The sequence below is a fragment of the Saccopteryx leptura genome, chromosome 4, assembly GCF_036850995.1.
Source record: "Saccopteryx leptura isolate mSacLep1 chromosome 4, mSacLep1_pri_phased_curated, whole genome shotgun sequence".
NCBI lineage: Eukaryota > Metazoa > Chordata > Mammalia > Chiroptera > Emballonuridae > Saccopteryx > Saccopteryx leptura.
In genome coordinates, this window is record NC_089506.1 from 158028011 (window position 1) to 158048931 (window position 20921).

General features: G+C 33.6%; 1 protein-coding gene across 1 annotated transcript in view; it reads right to left on the reverse strand.

Moving 5' to 3' along the window:
* ST8SIA4 (ST8 alpha-N-acetyl-neuraminide alpha-2,8-sialyltransferase 4) overlaps positions 1-20921 on the reverse strand; it is a 96062-nt gene that overhangs the window by 51902 nt on the left and 23239 nt on the right. The gene's annotated exons all lie outside the window — the stretch shown is intronic.

A 20921-nucleotide genomic window follows, 5' to 3' on the forward strand; every position in this document is an offset into this window, starting at 1 on the left:
AAATTAACATTTGCAATAAATCACCATGCATCAGGTATAACGTCATCAATAAAGATGTGTACTCCTAGTGTAAGGTTCAAGTTATCATTTATATTAATTCAACTTGTTGTCTAAGAAAACCTTTTGTTATTATTTTTATAAAACCATAAGATATGAATTCTTAACAAATGAATTAATGATGGTAAATATGGCTGATGTCTTGCAGTAGGGAATCTAAATCACATGCTGTTCTATAAGGAAGTAAAACACATTAGACTGAGATCCCAATTTTCACCACTTGTCAAGTTTAAGTTATTTTAATAACTTTATAAACATAAGTAAGTGACAATGGGGGTTTTTGTGTGTGTGTGTTCTGAGGTTAAGGAACAGCTATAACTCCTAGTAGCATTTTCCACAGACATATTTATAATTGCCTACTAGAGGTCTAACTGGGAAATAAAAGTAGGAAAAATGGCGTTATCACTTTTAATATGCCTTTTTGAGACATTCAATAATGCAGAAAAGTCCTCACAATAGGGTCAAACAAATATATATCTGTTCCTTTGAGGACATTTTCAACATGCTTGTTTTCCCTGGTAACACGCCATGTGCCCTCTGTGGAGGACAAAGCTGACTGTCCTGTTCTCACAAGTGAAGTTCTAGGACTTTGCAAAATGCTTGGCCCTGATGTTGTTCTTGTAAAGTGATTTCATTCTTGAACTACAAGAAAGCTTTGGAAAGCACCTTGAATTTTTTTTTCAACCAATTTGTGATGCTTTTATTATTCTGTCATATAAATTTTTGGATACTAAAAAAAATATTCTCTTATTTTAAAAATATTTTAGCTTAAAAAATATTTTAGCTTGCTAAAATAATTAAATTTAATTGATTGGTGAAACATTAGATTTTTAGCAAACAAGTGTTGGCTAATTCAGAAAAATATTATTTGAATCTGTGTGGTCTACACCTTCATTAAGACACACACACAGGGGTACACACACAGAATTTCTTCTTCTTTGCATTTTGTTTCCTTATATCATCCTTTCGGGGGAGAGGAAAATACACTCATTTCCTCTCCCTGAAGTTTACAGATTTGACTGCATTATGAAAGTTTCTCACATTTCTATTCTTTGTGCATTTGCCATATTAATTAAATGCTCAAGCAAGATAAATTTAATTAAAAAGTAAAGGGTGTGCTCTGCTATTAAAATATCCTTACTTATCTCTTTTAATTAATATACATTATTACTTTTTAGATTGCTGAAAACATTTAGCTACCACAACAAATATCTTTCTTCTCACACAATTAAGCAAAGTCTATCTTATCCAGAATGAGTACTGAGAGAAAAACAAAAATTAACACATCATATTATTTAAAAATGATATTTTCAAATGATACAAATTTAATTACAGCCACTATTCTGTATGAGATAGTATTTTTTGTCTCTATCATCAGTATACTATTTGATATTAAGTATTATTCATTCCCACCACAGTCAGAAAATTATGAATGGAATTGCTCTGGAAAAGAGCTACAAGAGAGTAGAAGCCAAAGTAAACATCACATGGTGGAACTCAGGGAAGACTGAGAACATGATCATTTTTGAAGTCCCAAGATGCACTCCACACCAGGTTTAAAAATAGTCTAAAATTCTAACCAATCAGATTATAAGATGAATTTGGATACTGTAGGGGAAATGCATTCCGAATAACTCTATTACAGACACTTGTACTTTCTTAGGTAAAAAATAGACAAAACTTGTTAATATTACAATTAACATGTTTGTGTCAAGAGAGATGGCTTTAGATACATCTCTGTGCTATAAGAATTCCTCAGCAATTTTTTTCACAGGACTTTCACTATAGGAAAACAATAGTTGTCCTGGCTGGATGCTCAATGGTTAGAGTGTTGGCCTGGCGTATGGACATCCCAAGTTTGATTCTGGGTCAAGGCATGCAAGAGAAGCAACCATCAGCTTCTCTTTCCCTCTATCTCACTCTTCTCTCCCTCTTCTCCTTACATAGCCAGTGGCTTAGTTGGTTTGAACATCAGCCTTAGGCACTGAGGATGGCTCTGTTGACTTAAGCATTGGCCCCAGACAGGGATTGCCGATGAATCCTAGTCTGGATGCTTGCAGGAATCTGTCTCTCTATATCTCCTCTTCTCATTAAGAAAGAAAAAAAATTGCTATCTTTTATTTTCTCTAAACTTGTAAAAATAATCTAAACCAACTCAGTTTAAGAGAAGACAAATAACATTCTACTGAATTATTTTTTCAGGAAATGAATCACTTAATTACTTTATGCTTTTCATTACTTTTTCTTATCACATATTTAAAAGTTACTTCACCTCCATTGAACATCTATTCTTTGCTAATATCTATTCTTTTAGGAATGAATCAGCATGTTTCTGAAACATGATTGTCTGGCTATGTGTCATTTCAGAGCTAAAAGACATTCATCAATAAAGCTGGGTATTGAAAAGCAGGTACTTTCCACGTTGGAAGCAAAATGAAATTAACAGAAGAGGAACATTTCTGGAAAACAGGGTTGATCTAAGAGACAAAACAACCTATTTGATGCAATCAAACCATGCTAAATGACTGTGGTGCTGAAGGGAACCAGAAGAACAAGAAGTAAATAATCCACATGAGCTTTATTGTAAAATTTCTATGACCTATGCAAAGCCCAATAGGGCTTTGTGAGGAAGGACATAGTGGTACTGAAAATAGCATGACAGAAGGACATATAGTAAAATATAATCTGCACTGGCTCCAGGCGTCCAGCTGGTTCATTTTTCTTGGAGTGACTATGTTTAAATTTTCATTGGAAGAAAAGATTAAAGTCATGCCCACTTGTGGTCAATAAATTAACTACTCTGTGGTTGAGTCAGATATTTAGTCATATATACATAATTAGCTGAATACCACATAATCAGGGTAAGCATTAAGTAAGCCAAAATAACCTACAAGTTGTGTTGCACTCCAGCAATTCAACAGACTTGTGAAGCTCATAGTGTCACTAGTAATAATACTGCTGACTGAGCAAGATTATTAATAGATTTCCAATCACACGTTCTTAATCTCCCATCCTTTAAATCTTCTTAGGGATTATGATATTCAAAAGTAGCCAGAATATGTAGTAGGCATTTATAAAGTAACAGTATTTTAGATGTTATTTTTAATCTCATAAAGTTGAAGTATGGGCAATATTTAAGTGATGAATTTTGTGAGTCAAAACTACTGAGTGCATAAAAATATTAAATATATGTAAAATCTATTTCTTTAGCCAAATTAATTTTTTGGCATATTAAAAAACTGAAGACCAATACGCAGAATTGGTTTGTTGGCCAAACTCTTTGTTTTCTCTAACCTACCCAATTTTCAATTTATTTGTGCTTATTTTCCATCATTGCTGAAAAACCTGAAGAATTGTAGCTAGACCTCTGAACTGTCTTTTGTGATCTCACACTAGGTGTGATTGCCTTTTAACATTCTTTTTATGCAGAATTGTAGGTATTTTCATTTATTTCAAGATTATATAATCTTTAAAAAAATTACTTTAATATTGTTATTTAATTTTTTAAGGAAACAGTCATTTCATATATGACACCTCAAGATCACAGAACTTTCTAGGAAGACATAGTTCTTAAATTTGTCAATATTTTCTACATTTCCCTTCAGTTATAGCTCAATAGGCTCAGCATTTAAAAGGTCTCTCTTTCAATAGTTCAACAGTTCTCCTGAGACTTCATTGTGTACTATGTGCTCAGAACTCTTTTTCCAGCTATATTATTATTTGATAGTAATTTTTTACACTGATATAATCTGGCTAAAATATAATCTTGATAGTTATCACTAGTAATATCAATAAGATAATACTTATTCACTTAGCCACGACATTCTTCATCTCAGGGTGTATCTTATACATTTGTACTAACTGTAGGGTTAGTTATCTACAATACTGAAGTAAAAATGTATTGTGATATAGGGGATTCCTAATTACTTCTTTATACATATAACATAGCTTAAATGAGAAAAAAAACAATATTGAGTGGATTATCGGCTAAACTATTCATTATCTCTATTATTTAACGTTAGAGAAGTTCCAAACACATGACTATCATCTTTTTTCTCCTTTGGCCAATCCCTGTGCGTGTTTCTCTGTACTGGCACTGAAATCCCTTACCCAAACCATTTTTACCAACAGAACCACATTTGTCAATCAACCATGAAAAGGGAGCTAGCCTCCTCTTTTCTGCCCCCAAAGAAAGCTTATGATTCCTATCTGTTCTCATTTGCTATTGAACTTGAAGAGCCAAGAGAACAAATTTCCTCTGACATGTGGGTGTTTTAGGTTTTGTGGTCACCCTCTCAGACCTGCTAGGGGAAGTTAAAACATACAATCTATCAATCTCTCTGACTTTCTTGAGGTAGAGGTAGTAGGTCCCAAATAGACATAAAACCAATAATATTTGCACTACTTTCAGGTAAGGAGTAGTATTATCTACACTTTAAAGTTGAGGAACTAAGGTCAAAGTGGATAAGAAACAAGGCCAAGGACATAATGCATAGCTCTTTTAGAATGACTCCAGGACAGACATTTTAAATGATGTTATTCACACACGTAATGTCTTTCAGTGTCACAGGAAATGTCTCTATGTTCCTCCTGCACCCCAACTTCCTGTAGAAGACAGAGTACTTTACCATTTAGTCTCAGGTTATAGTTCAAACTCCCAGGACTTAAGCATATTATATAAAGCCACATGTTTCATGACAAAAGTATGAGAAAAAATAAGGCTCTATGGTTAGAATTTAGAAATAAATTATATATAAGGTAGTGAAGGTCTCATTATATAATCCAGAAGAATAATAACTAGGTTTTATTGAGCACATATTGTATACCAGAAACTGTTATATTTTCTTTGCATGTAATATTATATGCAATTATCCTAACAAATTATAAAATAATGATAGAATACTAAAACTATCTTAAAATATAAGAGAGTACTGAAGGGTTCCTAGTAACATAAATGAATTTAAATGTGATAAAAACTACACTCATCTCAACTGATATAAAGAAATGGATTAATAATAAAGCCAAAAAGCACAGAATTATTCCAAGAATTAAACTAAAGATAAAAATTTGAATGCATAGGGCTCTGCCTTAGCCTCTATGATTAACTCTAAGATATAAAACCATAAGAGTTGGAGAAGTTGGGAAAGGTGGTTATAGTCAGTTTTCCACTGTGAGTCATTATTTTATTTTATTTTATTTTATTTATTTATTTTACAGAGACAGAGAGTCAGAGAGAGGGATAGATAGGGACAGACAGACAGGAATGGAGAAAGAAGAGAAGCATCAATCATCAGTTTTTCGTTGCGACACCTTAGTTGTTCATTGATTGCTTTCTCATATGTGCCCTGACCATGGGCCTTCAGCAGACCGAGTAACCCCTTGCTAGAGCCAGTGACTTTGGGTCCCAGCTGGTGAACTTTGCTCGAACCAGATGAACCCGTGCTCAAGCTGGCGACCTTGGGGTCTCAAACCTGGGCCCTCCACATTCTAGTCCGATGCTCTATCCACTGTGCCACCATCTGGTCAGGCATGAGCCATCATTTTAAATCAAGCTCAAACTTGGCATTTATTATCCATCTCTTTGGAGCCCACTTAATTTTGAGTGGTATGACTACTTATAAGTAATCAACTATTTTTCAAGAAATAAAAAATACAGAGGGTGTAAAAGAAATAATAAGAGAAGTAAAGAAAAAATAAGACATTAGAAGGTTAAAGATTTGCAAATATATTTATCTCAATTAAAAATAAAGTCTACTGCCTGACCAAGCAGTGGCGCAGTGAATAGAGCATTGTACTGGGATGTGGAGGACCCAGATTCGAAACCCTGAGGTCCCCAGCTTGAGTGTAGGCTCATCCAGCTTGAGTGCAGGGTCTCTGGCTGAGTGTGGGATCATAGACATGAGCCCATGGTCGCTGGCTTGAGCCCAAAGGTTGCTGGCTTGAACCAAAGGTTGCTAGTTTGAGCAAGGGATCACTCACTCTGCTGTAACTCCCCGGTCAAGGCACATATGAGAAAGCAATCAATGAACAACTAACATGCCGCAACAAAGAATTGATGCTTCTCATCTCTCTCCTTTCCTGTCTGTCTGTCCATCCCTGTCTGTCCCTCTCTCTGACTCTTTGTTTCTGTTAAACAAATTAAATAAATAAATATATATATAAATAAATAAAGTCTACTGTTTCTAGCTGTGCACCAATTGGTTGCTTCTCATATGTGCCCTGACTGGGGATTGAAAATACAACCAAAGGTAGTGGGAAAAGCCAGGATGATGCTATATCCATTGAGCCAGCTGGCCAGGGTGGGCTAAGCAATTTTTTTTTTAATTTTATTTATTCATTTTAGAGAGGAGAGAGAAAGGGAGAGAGAGAGAGAGAAGGTGGGGAGTAGCTGGAAGCATCAACTCCCATATGTGCCTTGACCAGGCAAGCCCAGGGTTTCGAACCGGCGACCTCAGCATTTCCAGGTCAATGCTTTATCCACTGCGCCACCACAGGTCAGGCGGGCTAAGCAATTTTTAAGTTAAGAGCTTTAATTGATGTTCTCTATCTGGAGCTTGACAATATATTATATTTTTTAAAGAGTTGAAGCTTTGTTTGCCTGGCTTAGTGGTACAGAATCTGCCCAGCATGTGGATGTCCCATGTTTGATTTCTGGTCAGGGAACAGAGTAGAAGCACCCATCTGCTTTTCCACCGCTCCTCCTCTCACTTCTCTCTCTCTCTCTCTCTCTCTCCTCTTCTGCTCCTTCAGCCATAGCTTGATTGGAGCAAGTTGGCCCCAGAAGCCGAACATGGGCCCATGGCCTCTGCCTCAAACACTAAAAAATAGCTCCCTTGCAAAGGCTGCAGAAGGGCAGAGCATTGCCTCCTAGTGGGTTTGCTGGGTGCATCCCGATTGAGGCGCATACAGGAATCTGTCTCTTTGCCTCCCCTCCTCTCACTAAAAATAAAAATTTTCTTTTAAAAAGTTGATAAACTTCATGAGCATTGTGAAAAACTTATTGTTATTCTACATGAATTTTTAAAGCAATTTACATATGACCTATTTATTTCACCTTTTATTATAATTAAGAACTTGAATGTGATTATTTTATTTTTCACAAAAGTGAATTATGAATTATTATAACTGTCATGTTCCTTGAAATTGCATATAGAATGAATACTAAACATATCCTCTTAATCCTTTATTTATAATAAAAAATAGGATTATTTTAATTTTTCTGAAGGGAAATTTCTAACAGTTGTTGAAAAATATCTTGCTCATTGTTTTGGTGAAAATTCATGATTGGGATAGGAAACCAAATAAGAATTCTTAGAATGCATTTTTTAGGCTCTCTTGTCATAATCAAGGAACTAGAAAGCTCCATTTAACAGTAGTTTCTGAGTAGTTTCTCTGTTTTACAGAGAAAGAACTGATTCATTATGGGTTTATGTTCTTTTTTAGTGTGTGACCAAGACAGAGAGAGAGACAGATAGAGACAGACAGACAGGAAGAAAGAGAGATGAGAAACATCAATTCTTCATTGTGGCTCCTTAGTCTCCTTAATTGTTCATTGATTGCTTTCTCCTATGTGCCTTGACTGGGGGCTGCAACAGAGTGAGAGACCCCTTGCTCAAGCCAGTGACCTTGGGCTCAAGCCAGCAAACCCGTGCTCTAGTTGGTGAACCCATGCTCAAGCTGGATGAGCCCGAGCTCAAGCCAGAGACCTCAGTATTTCGAACCTGGTTCCTCCACATCCCAGTCCAATGCTCTATCCACTGTGCCACTGCCTGGCCAGGCAGCATGGGTTCATGTTCTTAAAAAGTATAAAGTAAATTAAAAAGAAGAAAACAGAATTCTTGAAATATTATGGCCGATACTTTAATCATCCATGCCAGAAAACCAAGGAAGAGAAACCATAACTTTTTCTGTTTGCACTTTATAGTGTTAATAAACTATGTACAATGGGATCATTCTAGTGTCTGCAAGAAACATATCTTAGTTTTCTAACTTTTAAGTGATTACGCATCAATCTTATCTCAGTACCATTGTCTTCATATTTAATTTTCTTGTCAAATTATAAATATATTTTTCTCTTCACCTTTTTTATTTTTTATTAAATTTACTTGTGTGACATTGGTCAACAAAATTATACAGGTTCAGAGTCACAATTCCACAGCACATTATCTGTACACTGCATTATATGTTCATTACCCACCACCCCATTTAAAGTTGAGAAACTTAGTACATGATTTATTCAACACTTGGTCCTAGAAAGAAAGTTGGTATAATGCCCAGGAGATTTAGGCATTCTGATGCCAATCAAGCATTCAGAAAAGTATCATATCATGTGTAGTGAATAAAAATGAATGTTTTATTTTCTAATATCATAAGGGAGGCCAAGTCAACTTCACATTATATTTATTCTAAGTAGATTTTTCTCATGCTGTTTTAGTAAAAAGTCACATTTTTGAGTTGGCTGAAAGCTCTTGATCTCTATAATTACTTTATCTTTCCATATTGGATTTATTACAAAGCTCTAAAAATTTCTTTAGAAAATTTCTCCTTAGTGTATTTTCTATTTCTATTGATATTTTCTCAGCTTATGCACCACTATGCTTTTCTAAACTATAATTACAATAATTTCCTAATTATTTTTTAAACTATTAGCTAGACTCATTGGTGACCTATAATTAAATTTGGGGTCATCAAGCAGAAATTTTTAACAAACAGTAAAGATTAAATGAATTATAATAGAAAATGCCAGGCTTTCCTGCACATAGTTTTCCTGCTCATAATCTTATGATACATTTTTGTTAAACAATATTAGAAAAAATATTGCTCTAACCAGTGCTTTAACACAAGGACTCCAACATTATCATTCTCTGTTTCAAGGATAGTATTACCTAATTAAAATCCACATTTGATCATGTTGCTATCCTAACCAAAAATCTTTAGTAATATCAATCCACGGCTTCATACTTTGTCCCTACCTTACTTTCCAGAATTTTCTCTCTACACATTCATTGCCTACTTTAAGTATAAATGACATTGGACTACTCCACGTACTTTTTTGTGTCCCTTTACTTATGATGATATATTTGCCTGAAAAGACAGCCCTTTTTAAGACACTCTAGCTTCTAATCTGAAAAAAGTCATAGCTGTTATTAAAACTCAGAGGTCAATATTTATTGTAATGATTTCTGTGGCAGAACTCAATGCTTCCATTGCAGTGTTCTAAAATATTTACTTATATCTTTATTTTACCATGTATTAAATTCTGTCATATTTAGTTGCTTGTAGAGAGTTTATATCTTTAATAAAGTTAGTAGAACCAACAATAATAATAATGTTACTCTGTGTATTCTCTGTATGTGAAATGAGAACCATTTAAAATGGTATCTAATCTCTCAGTTTTCCAGGAGCACCACTGATGCTCTAAACCAGATCCTGAACACGTACAGCCCCTCGGAGCAGTGATTAACTCTGAAATACTGGCAATTTTGCATATATATATATCCCTCTTTAAAGGGGGCAGACTCTCCTGGGCCAGTGATGATAAATGCCAAACAACAGCAACAACAAAAAATTGACCACCTAGATTGGACCCCCCAGGCTATCAGTTTGGGAGCTCTGCACTAAATCTTCGGAGTCCCTATACAATAATTTCAACCTTTATTTTTCAGTATTAATTCTGTTAAACATGTTAAAGATGTCCCATTAGAAAGTTGACATACTGTTTTGGGAGGTGAGCTAAAGAAAACAAATGGTAAACTGAAAACTGCATTTTAACTAGAGTTGTTACAAGGTTTAACTCTCAGAAACTGTGCTAAAATAGACAAAAAAATATTTTTAAAAATCATCATTTCAAGTTTTAGTTATCTAAACTTAAACAATAAATATGATCTATATCACCGATATACCTATTTTAGGTTACTAGTGTTTTATGTAAGCAGAATTATCATTCAAAATAAATTAGGAAACCAAAGAAGTTCTAAAGTCTGATTAAATAAAAAAACACCCTGATTTTTCAAAAACACTTGAGTCAAAATTTACCCATAAGAAAAGTTGGTAGAAAACAATGGTAAGAGAAAAAAATACTATGGTATTTAGCATTCTTCCAATTGTTGGTATCTCTCCCACCTTTACTTTATTAAAACATAAGAGTTTCAGTTTGTGCTTTGTTGAAATGAAATTCCCAGTTCTAGCTGAATCCAAATAGTCTTCTGCTTTATGTTGAACATCACATCAAATATTGAAATATGCTTTAAACTGCAGGGGTCTCCAAACTTTTTACACAGGGGGCCAGTTCACTGTCCCTCAGACCATTGGAGGGCTGCTAAATACAGTGGTCCTCTCACTGACCACCAATGAAAGAGGTGCCCCTTCCAGAAGTGCAGTGGGGGCTGGATAAATGGCCTCAGGGGGCTGCATTGTGGCCTGCGGGCTGTAGTTTGGGGACGCCTGCAGTTTAAAGTCTATTGTAAATTATAATTTTCCAATATAAACCAATGTCACCCCATTAAATTTAACTTTTGAATAAAAAATAACTTAGATAATTAAAAAATATATCTTAAACATCTATAATATAAAAAGCACAAAATTAAGTTTCTCAAATATTAATAGTTTTCTTAAATTAAACACAGAAAATCATGTCCGGAGAATTTGAAAAATTAACATGAAAGGAAAGGCATGCTAAGAGTGGGGTAGGATTATTATTAATGATCTCAGTCATCAAGGTTAACGTGCAAGAAAAGCACACCCATACAATCTTCTGATGAGATGATGTATGCTAAGCATAAGGGTAAGGTTGTCCATGATATTATGACATTTCTCAAAAGAAAAGTATTCTTCCTGTTCCAAATGCAACTGCCTTAAAACTTAGAGTTATTCATTTTATAATCAATTTGTTTCCCTGGTTGTAATACTTTGTTTCTAGCTTTATATTACTGTTATAGTATTATTTTGTTATTTTTCTCTAAGTGTTTGTCTCTTCCATCAGACTTAAAACACATAATTTATCTTTATATCCCTAATACTTTTGATGTCCTTTAGAACTTGGAATCTAGTGGCTGCTTAATGATTGTTGAATAAAGAAATACCTCTTGGCCTTGCCAGTGGCTCAGTGGATTGAGCATCTGCTGGCATACGGATGTCCCAGGTTTGATTCCCAATCAGGGTACACAGGAGAAGTGACCATTTGCTTTTTCCTCCCTCCAACTCCCCCTTCTCTCCTTCTTCTCCTTTTGCAGCCAGTGGCTGGATTGGTTTAAGTGTGGCCCTGGGCACTGAGGATGGCTCCATTGGAGCACATCAGCCTCAGGTGCTAAAAATAGCTTGGTACTAGAGCAGCGGTTCTCAACCTGTGGGTTGCGACCCCAGCAGGGGTCAAACGACCAAAACACAGGGGTTGCCTAAAGCCATCAGAAATACATATTTTATTTAAAAATGTACTAGAGTATCCACCCAAGACAGGGTTGCCCGCTGAATCTCAGTCAGGGTCATGCAGGAGTCTGCCTCACTATTTACCCTCCTATCATCTAAAAAAAAAAAGAAATACCTGTTGAATAATTTGACAACAGGTTAATGAGATTACTGCTTCCTTTTTTAAATTTTAAATAAATGGTTTTTTTCTTTAGTTTTGTAATCATATTTAGGAGCCACACATTTAATACCAAGGGTCAAAGCAAATACTTAAAAATAATAATGGGATTCTGATTTTGAACATTTTTCCTAAACAATTTATGAATCACAGCAGAAAAATCAGTCCCAGTTCTTTACTGGATCACCAAGTTTTTACTCAAGACTGTATTGCCCAGTCCAATTATTTATATGATTCACTAACCATGATAAGAGCTGGTAGTTATTACCTACCTTATTTCAGATACTACATAAACCTAAGTTATTTGAACCTAAAAAGCAGCCATATAATTATCAGTAATCATATTTTACAAATAAGGAGGAAAAAAGCTCTAGTTTACAAATCTTCAGAACTGGGAAGTGAACCTAACTTTGAATCTGAAACCTTAAAAATCCAAAATTTATTGCACAATACTACAGATTCAAATTATTTTGATTATCCAAAACACATTTGTTTTCTCTCTTTCACTCTCCGCCCCCTCACACACTCACCACGCAAAGAAGACACTTGATACTGAGAGAATACTCAAAACTGCAGTCCAGAAAACTCTATATGTTGATTTCTTATGTTAAAAAAACATATTTAATGCTTAGTATCATTCAGGTAGTGTTGCAGTTGAAATTGAATCTTATAAAACCAACTCTCCTAACTCCTAGTGCATCACCCTACCCATCTATACTCCACATTTTAACATAATTTTTAAAATTAAAGTTATTTTCATTCTCAATTTAAAAACATTGTGTTCATTGCATGAGGAAATACACATACACACAAACATCAGTATTAAAAGCAGAACTTAAGCTAGTTTCAAATACAAAGCATTTGTAAATTTCCCTCTAAAGGACAATCACTGTTAACATTTTTTACAATATTGACTTCTATTGTTCTAAAACAATATCCAATAATGTTATAAGTCAAATTATATACTGTGAAGATTGTTTTTTGTGGTTCCAAGAATTCCTGCGGTTTCCAGTGAAGTATGTATGAGAAGTGGAAGATTTTATCTTTCAGAAAAATGTCAGAGTACCTTTCCCAAAACTATGAAATGATGTTGATGTAAAATAACTTCTCTATCTTTGTAATGATAGTTGTATTAACTGGTTTTTCTTCTTCTTCTTCTTTTTTAAACATATTTTGTACCTACCATGACTTTCTAAGTCCCTGACCAAATCACATTTTCAATAATCTCTATGAATTATTGTTAATTATCCTTGTTTTTCTTTAGCTAAGAAGTTATAATCTCTTGATTTTAAGTCTTACCGTTTGCTTGCATACATCAAAAGAAAATACAATACCTCTGGATCAAAGGAAAAAACAGCCAGATCAGAGGATACAGTATTAAGTGGAAAATGTTATTTCCACAAGTTGACTGATGAGGAGGAAATTTATTTTAAACATGGCATCAGAAGAAAAAAATCCAAACAACAATACAAGTTGAGGGGATCTATTCCAAAGGTATCTGTTAAATCATACAAAAATAGAGTCATGGAGTTTTCGATACAGAAAAGAATTATACAAGTTCTTCTAGTTCAACTGCCTCGTGTGGCATATCGGGAAATTGAAACCCAAAGTGATTTACATTACTTGTTCAAAATCACACACCTATATTTTTAGCAGTAATGCCAGCAGGGGGACCTAGGTTTCTGAACTTTCAAATAGTATCATTTCAATTATACTTCATGAAAGAATACATACTGCTTAGCAGCCATGGCCACTTAACTGCAAATATTTACATCTTCTGTGTACCTAGGTGACAGATACAATATTCTTCACCAGGAATATGAATCCTCTGCCATCAAAGGAAGAACTTACATTTCTTCAATAACTAATTTATACTTGACTCATACCATCTAAGCTTGGTTTATCATCTTACTTTATCTTATGACTTGGATTTTATTGTATTTTGTCTCCTCTAGTATCTTCTTTATTGAGTCTTCTTTCTTCCCTTTGATTTATTTGTTATCATGGTCCTTCCATTTGTAAATATGCTCATGCTTCTCTACCCCTAAGTATGTTCCTCTCCTGCTTTAGCAACAGCAAGAAAACATCAATGAGAACAAACAAACCAATAAACTCTAAGGGTCCTTCTTGGAACGAAGGCTACCATGTAAATCCTTAACATGAAGTAATTATCCTTTATTGTTTAAACCCCAAATTCCTTGCAATTTCCCCTTTCACATGTTGCTCATTATGAACATAATAATAGAATGGTCACACTCTTGTTTCATCCAAAAACCACAGAAAGCATTGTCTTGTTCTTACTGGCTCCTTGCCCCTAGATTCCTCTTTTCCATTTGTTGAATGACTAATCATCCAAATGTATAATGTTTTACTTGCCTTTTCTTGTCAGGCATTATAAAATGCCTTTCTACTATTGTTTACATTTGCATAGATTCTTGGAATGGAAATAGTGAATAAAGAAATACTCTATTTTAAAGGTTTGGTAGACATTATCAACTTGATTTTTAGAAAATGTTTTATCAATTTACATTTTTAGAAGCATTTTACAGAAATGCCAATATCACTGTAACTTTGCACTAAATACTAAAAATTGCTAAAGTTCTTGCTAGATTGATAGAACTTATATATTGTATTTTTAGAAATAGAATAAGTATTTTAAGAAAATATTTTTAAAATTTAAATAATTTATCAGTCTTTGTCATTTCTATTTAAAAAAATATCTGTTATAAATAAAATCTTTTTATTCAAGGAGTGACATGATTGGAAGAAAAATGTTAGAGCCTTACCTCACATCACAAGATATGAAAAATTTCGTATTTAGTTTTAAGCTAAATTTTAAAAATCGTAAATTAGAATAAAATAAAAATTCTGACTTCCAATCAGAATATACATTTTATTATTAAAATCAATAGATATCACAAAGAAAGTTAGTTTAACCATAAAATTTCATTGATCAAAAATAAGAATAAAACATTATGTAAAAATATGGTAGAAAATATATGTAGCAAATATCACATAGTCAATGTTGCTGTTCTTAAAATATAAAGCAGCTATTTTAATCAATAAGAATATTTAAAAATCTTTATAATTTCTTAGACCTAAATTCATACCAGAAATTTAGTTGTCTGCAGTTAAAACATATAAGTAAAAGACAAACATATTCTCTGTGACAGTGGCTGGGAAAGAATTAAAGAATAAAAGCTATTTTTTGAACACAGACATTTTTTTCTCTCCCAGAAAAAGAATCTATTCTGCTATAAAACAGTAGGCATTCATGGAAGGTCCAGAAGATGATTTAAAGTTTGCTGCAAATTATCTACCAGTGGAGAATGAGAAATTGATTGAGTTATAAAAATGCATTGTATCAGTCAAGGCAAGTCAATTTCTCCATCTTTTCTTTTTGTAAAACGTATCATCCCTTCTCTTAGGAAGCTAGAACATCATAAGGTAAAACATTTTTATCTTATTACTTTAGTTTCCCAAAGAAATAAATACATTCACCACAATTTTTTTCTAACTTTATGTGTTCAGATTTTAGAGGTACTCATATATTTATGCAGTGTTCCTATACCTGTTTTTCATTTGATCTAATATGTTATTCAATGTCAACTATATACATATTTAATAATCTGGGGAAAGTTTGTCTTTTTGCTTATATCAGACAACAAGAATTTCTATTTCTAGTCAATGGACATTGCTATTAAAAAATGCAGTGACAAATTGAATTTTCAATTGCAACATTTAATTCAAACAAGATGTACTTCAGTATAATTCATTATTAATTTAGCTTTACAGTTTAGGCATTCCTTTACTATTTTTTATCTGATATTTAGAAAAACACTTTGAAATAATAGGCCTACTATTATTAAAATCACCAAACAGTGCAAATAATGTGGTTCAGAACCTTGCAACATGTATAAAATTTTATGTTTATAAAGTAATTGTCAGGAACTGAACTTTCTGATCCCTGATATCTAAGACATTACATTAAACTACTTTACATATTCCCTTATCTTCTTTTTAATTGTAAGGGTTTAAATGGCCTTTACCTATATATGAGTCCTCTGATATATTAATTTTGGAATTTAGTATTTTCTAAATTCTAAGACAACAATACATGAACAGAAATTGAAACGTTCTCAAATCTTACATTAATTCCTTGTTTCAATAAATAAATATATACCTCAATATACCAATTTTGTTACTAGATCATAAAAATACAGGATAGATAAATCAGATTTGGTAAAGAGTTAAGCTTGCGTAGAGCTTATTGTCTGGTCGTATTGAGCCGATCAGTACATCTCAAAATATAATGCCCATAAAAATCACCTGAGCATTCTGATCAAATGCTCAGTCTGACTCAGCAGATCTAGTGTAAGTTCTGAGATTCTGTATTTCTGAAAAGCTTCCAAGTGATATTAATGCTGATAGTTTAGAACTGTGATTTGATGAGCAAAGATTTACTTATAGAAATATGGATATTTTTAAAAGGATATTTTAACTGTCTTTCATTGTTGTTCTTATATTTTTAGAAAAAGATATTAAAGAGGATTAAATTAGGAGGGAATTGCTCAAGCATGGCAGGAACTGAAGAATAAAGAAAAAATGGAAACAATTAGAAGAAAGTGCTCCAGGACAAAGAGAAGATGGGAACAAAAGCACATGGAGAAATGCTATGAAAAGAATAAATAAACAAAACTAACTTTAAAATTTCAACTAGTTTTAACAGAACAAAAAGTGTTTGTGTATTTCTTAGGTAACCTTTTATGAATTACTTAAGTCATGCTCACTATTTCTAGTACCCGTTTAAGCACAGTAAGGGTGGCATTTGAGTGCAAAAAGTTATCAGTTGCCAATTGTAACTTAATTAACTCTTCCCACAGGGCCCTCCATATAACATCAGAGAGTGCAGAGCGGGATCAGGTTTACTTGTTATCAGGCTAAAACTCCCTTCTATGGAAAACCAGTACTGACAGGTTGGCCTGACATTTTATACAATCTGCAGGTAGCCCAGAGAATGAAAAGAGAGCACCATCACTTTTTATGCACCAAGATGGTGGGGGAGAAGAATAAGAAAAATGAAGTATTTGTCCTTGAGCATCTCTCAGCATCAATATTAGGAAATATTTGAAAAAATATTTTTGTTCTCTTTAGAAAACCACTATTGTTACTCTTATAAAATTCTTAAATATAAAAAGTACAAATATTAGAATGTCCTTTTTTTATAGATATACATGGGAATAAATTATCTTTTAAAACTTGAAAAGTAACTGAGAGAAATTTAAATCCATGTTAAACATTGTTTTGCAAAAAACAAAACAATTTTCATGACAAAATAGTTGTATTATTTTTAATCTTTTATTTTTTCAATAGTTGTATTATTTAATGTAAGATATATACTATTCCAATAATTTTACAATGCCATGAAGTAAAATAAATAAATAAATAATCCAAGAAAATATTCAAAAGTCACCTTTAAACAGAGTGCACGAAGGTAGCTTTCTAAACCTGTTTTTATTTATTTATTTATTTTTGCCTATGGTGATATATATATATGATATATATATGATATATATGATATATTTGATATTCTAAACTCTAACTTCTTGAAGTTTTTTGCATACCTTTAGACAAATAAGTACACATGTGGTGAATTTAGGGCAGAGATTTTTGGAGAGGAAATTCTATCACTTTGTGAGTTAACACCCTAGATAGAGAAGTAGCTTACAATAATTTTAGTTTCTAAATTAGAAAACTAAAGTAAAAAAGGTGTAAATTCCATCCAGTGTCACTTACAATGAACTCTACTTGGACACGTGGACTCTATATTAGGTGACAGTTTTCTTGTGCAGCATTGATATTCACATTCTTTCTGTCTCTCTCTTTGATATCTTCTTAAAATGTATTGTGTGTGATTTTAAAGAGTAGTTATCTATTTAGGGTCATTCTGGAATATTTTATAGACATCAGGTTATTTTCTGAGTTTGAACAGTCTTATTCAATGTTGGAAGCATACCTTACCATCCTTTAAAAATATTTTGCAAGTCATTCTGCATTAAAATAATAGATCTTACCATAGAAAATATTTTAAATTTATTATGTGTTTTCAGAGACTTCTTGGCTAAAAGATTTTTTCTTACCACACACAACCCCAGGCCTCTTTAAGAAAGGAATGCACAAATAATCATTTCTATAACTGTGCTCCTCCCCTCATGACTAGTCCAAGGCTGGCATTCATAAAGGTTTGCTGTATAAATAAATTGTAAGTCATTATACCTTTACAATAATAACTTAATGTTTATCTTTTAACAGATTATTTTCATTTTAAATGAACATAAGAATAATGCCAATGAAATGCGATTCAGTAAATAGAATTGTAGTTAATGTGGAACCTGGGTGGGAGAAGAATTCTAGGGAATTATTTGTGGAGGCTTCTAAATTTATCAGTTGTATTAAGACTGGTGTAAAGGAGTATTTTCCAATTTTAAAATTATATATGTTTTCTATTCTTTTGTCTATACATATTAGTATAGTTGATTTTAAAATGTAACTCTAGTCAACTGAATATTTAGAATGTCTTTTTATTAATTAATAAAATAAAGCTATTGTTTGACCTAAAATTGCATTTTTCTTTTCTTAATAACATCATAGACAAAGATGTTATTTGAAGAAAAAAAGAGCTTATCCCAGAGGAAAAAGGAGAATATTAGAAATAAAACTATACATCTGTGAGAACATTCTTTGGTAGAGTTCCTGGCCTGTGCCTCCCCTTTGGGTGCAGAGCACAGAAAGGAAGGTCACTGTGTCCTCCTGTCTCCAGGCAGCACTTCTAGAGAATTCAAAATGCCTATCCATACTTGAAGAAGTAGGTTTAATGAATAATATTAAAATAGTATTTCTTTTCTTGATATGACTAGAACTTGAGGAATTATGCTAAATGAAAAAGTCAGACAGAAAGATAAATATACTGTACAGAGTCACTTATCTGTTGGAATCTGAAAAAGCCAAACTTGTAGAAATGAGAGTAGAATGATAGGTAACAGGGGCTGGAGTCTGTGTGTGTGTGAAGGGATATGTAGATATTGGTCAAAATCTACAGACTTCCAGTTAGAAGATGAATAATTTCTGGGAATATAATGCATGGCATTGTGACTATAGTTAACAATGTTCTATTAAATCATTTAAAGTTGCAATGAGAATAGATCTTTAATGTTCTCATAAATTAAAAAAAATGGCAAATATGTGACCTGAAGGAGATGTTCATACTGCAGTGTATCAAATCAACACATTGTACACCTTAAAATTGCAAAATGTCATATGTCAATGATATTTCCATAAAGATAGAAAAATAAGAGTTATCCTTTTATGCATTCATTTCATTTTCTTCTCAAGCAGGTGGAACAAAGTATAGTATATAACTAACGTATCAATGCCAGATTAAATTACATCAAATTAAATTAAACAACAACACAAATGCTTTATCATTCTTCATTAATGTTTCCTATCAGAGAGGATTGCAGGAAAAGAGAAGTAAGGATTTTCAACTTGAGTGGTTGACCACCAGTGAATCTCAGTCTTGGCTGAACTTCCTTCCCTACAACATGGCATTCATTAATGGAGGAACCGTGTGCTAGGAATCTTGAGGTTTGCACGTTTAAAAACCACTGACTAGGTAGTTATAACACTATTATTTGAATTATGATTTCAGACATTTTTTATTAAGAAATAAAAGTATTTCTCTTGTTTATTTTTTTGTTATTTAGGTATATATGTATGTAAGTCCTAGATTTTAAAAATTAGTTTACTATTTAGTCAGTGTTTAGAGAATTAAAACTATGTTTTGGTTTGCATTTATTTATTTAACATTAAACATCATGTAATGATATTGATCAGAGCTTCTATTTTGTGTAGTACCCCACTAAAACCAGCACTTAATTAATAGCCATTGAAATAATATCTCTTCTAAGAAAGGAAATGCATTACAAAGTATGTGTGTGTCTGTATTTATATAGAGTTACTATTATATGTCAAAATACAATATGGGCACTTTTCACAGACTTATTGTAAAATATTTGTGTGAGATATTAATAATAATGTTTCCAAAACTACATCTTATAGTCCAATAATGCCATCTATATGTCCCTTATCCTCATCCACCAATAGAAAAACTATTTGGAACAAGAAATTCCTTTTGCATTTGAAAATACACTCTGGTTTATCATTAGAAAAAAAAAAAAGTCAGCATTTTACTTCTTTTTTGTTTGTTTGTTTTTTTTGAAGCTGGAAACGGGGAGAGACAGACAGACTCCCGCATGCGCCCGACCAGGATCCACCCGGCACGCCCACCAGGGGCGACGCTCTGCCCACCAGGGGGCGATGCTCTGCCCCTGCGGGGGGGGGGGGGGGGGGTCGCTCTGCCGCGACCAAAGCCACTCTAGCGCCTGGGGCAGCGGCCAAGGAGCCATCCCCAGCGCCCGGGCCATCTTTGCTCCAATGGAGCCTTGGCTGCGGGAGGGGAAGAGAGAGACAGAGAGGAAGGGGGGGGGGTGGAGAAGCAAATGGGCGCTTCTCCTATGTGCCCTGGCCGGGAATTGGACCCGGGTCCCCCGCGCGCCAGGCCGACGCTCTACCGCTGAGCCAACCGGCCAGGGTCAGCATTTTACTTCTTTAAAGCCTTTTTACAAAAAATAAAGGTAAAGTTTAAAATCTAATTAATAATAAACTGAATGAAGATTTTATCTAAAAAGTATGCTTTGGTTTATAAAGTTAGAGGTCAACTTGAATATAATAAATGGTTAATCTGATCCAATGGTTCATTGAACTATTTAGTGTCCTCTGCAAGCCAACCAGGCATGCTTTATCTCTCTCCTAACAAGTTTACTATCTAACAGGGAAAGTGGGAAACAAACATACTGAGAACATGGGTTATACATGCAAACAACCAACCAAAACTGTCCATGGCTAAACAGATACACATACAGTACATCTCCAGGAAGGTGAAAAAATTGAAAGAATCTATAGATTGTTAATAAAATTTTAACAATTTTAATCAGTTTTATATGGATGGTAAACTATTTCAAGAAATGAGGCTCTGAGTGAACTTTCAAACACACAAACAAACAAAATCTTGGTGTTCTAAGGCAGAAGGGACATCTGTAAAATAACAAAAGGCCACACATACTTGGGGAAGGAAATGGTTTCTGGCACACAAACACTGACCAAACTGCCAGGGGAAAGACAAGAGCTTTAGAAGATGGAGGTGTGATCTTCAATGTTGTGTCAG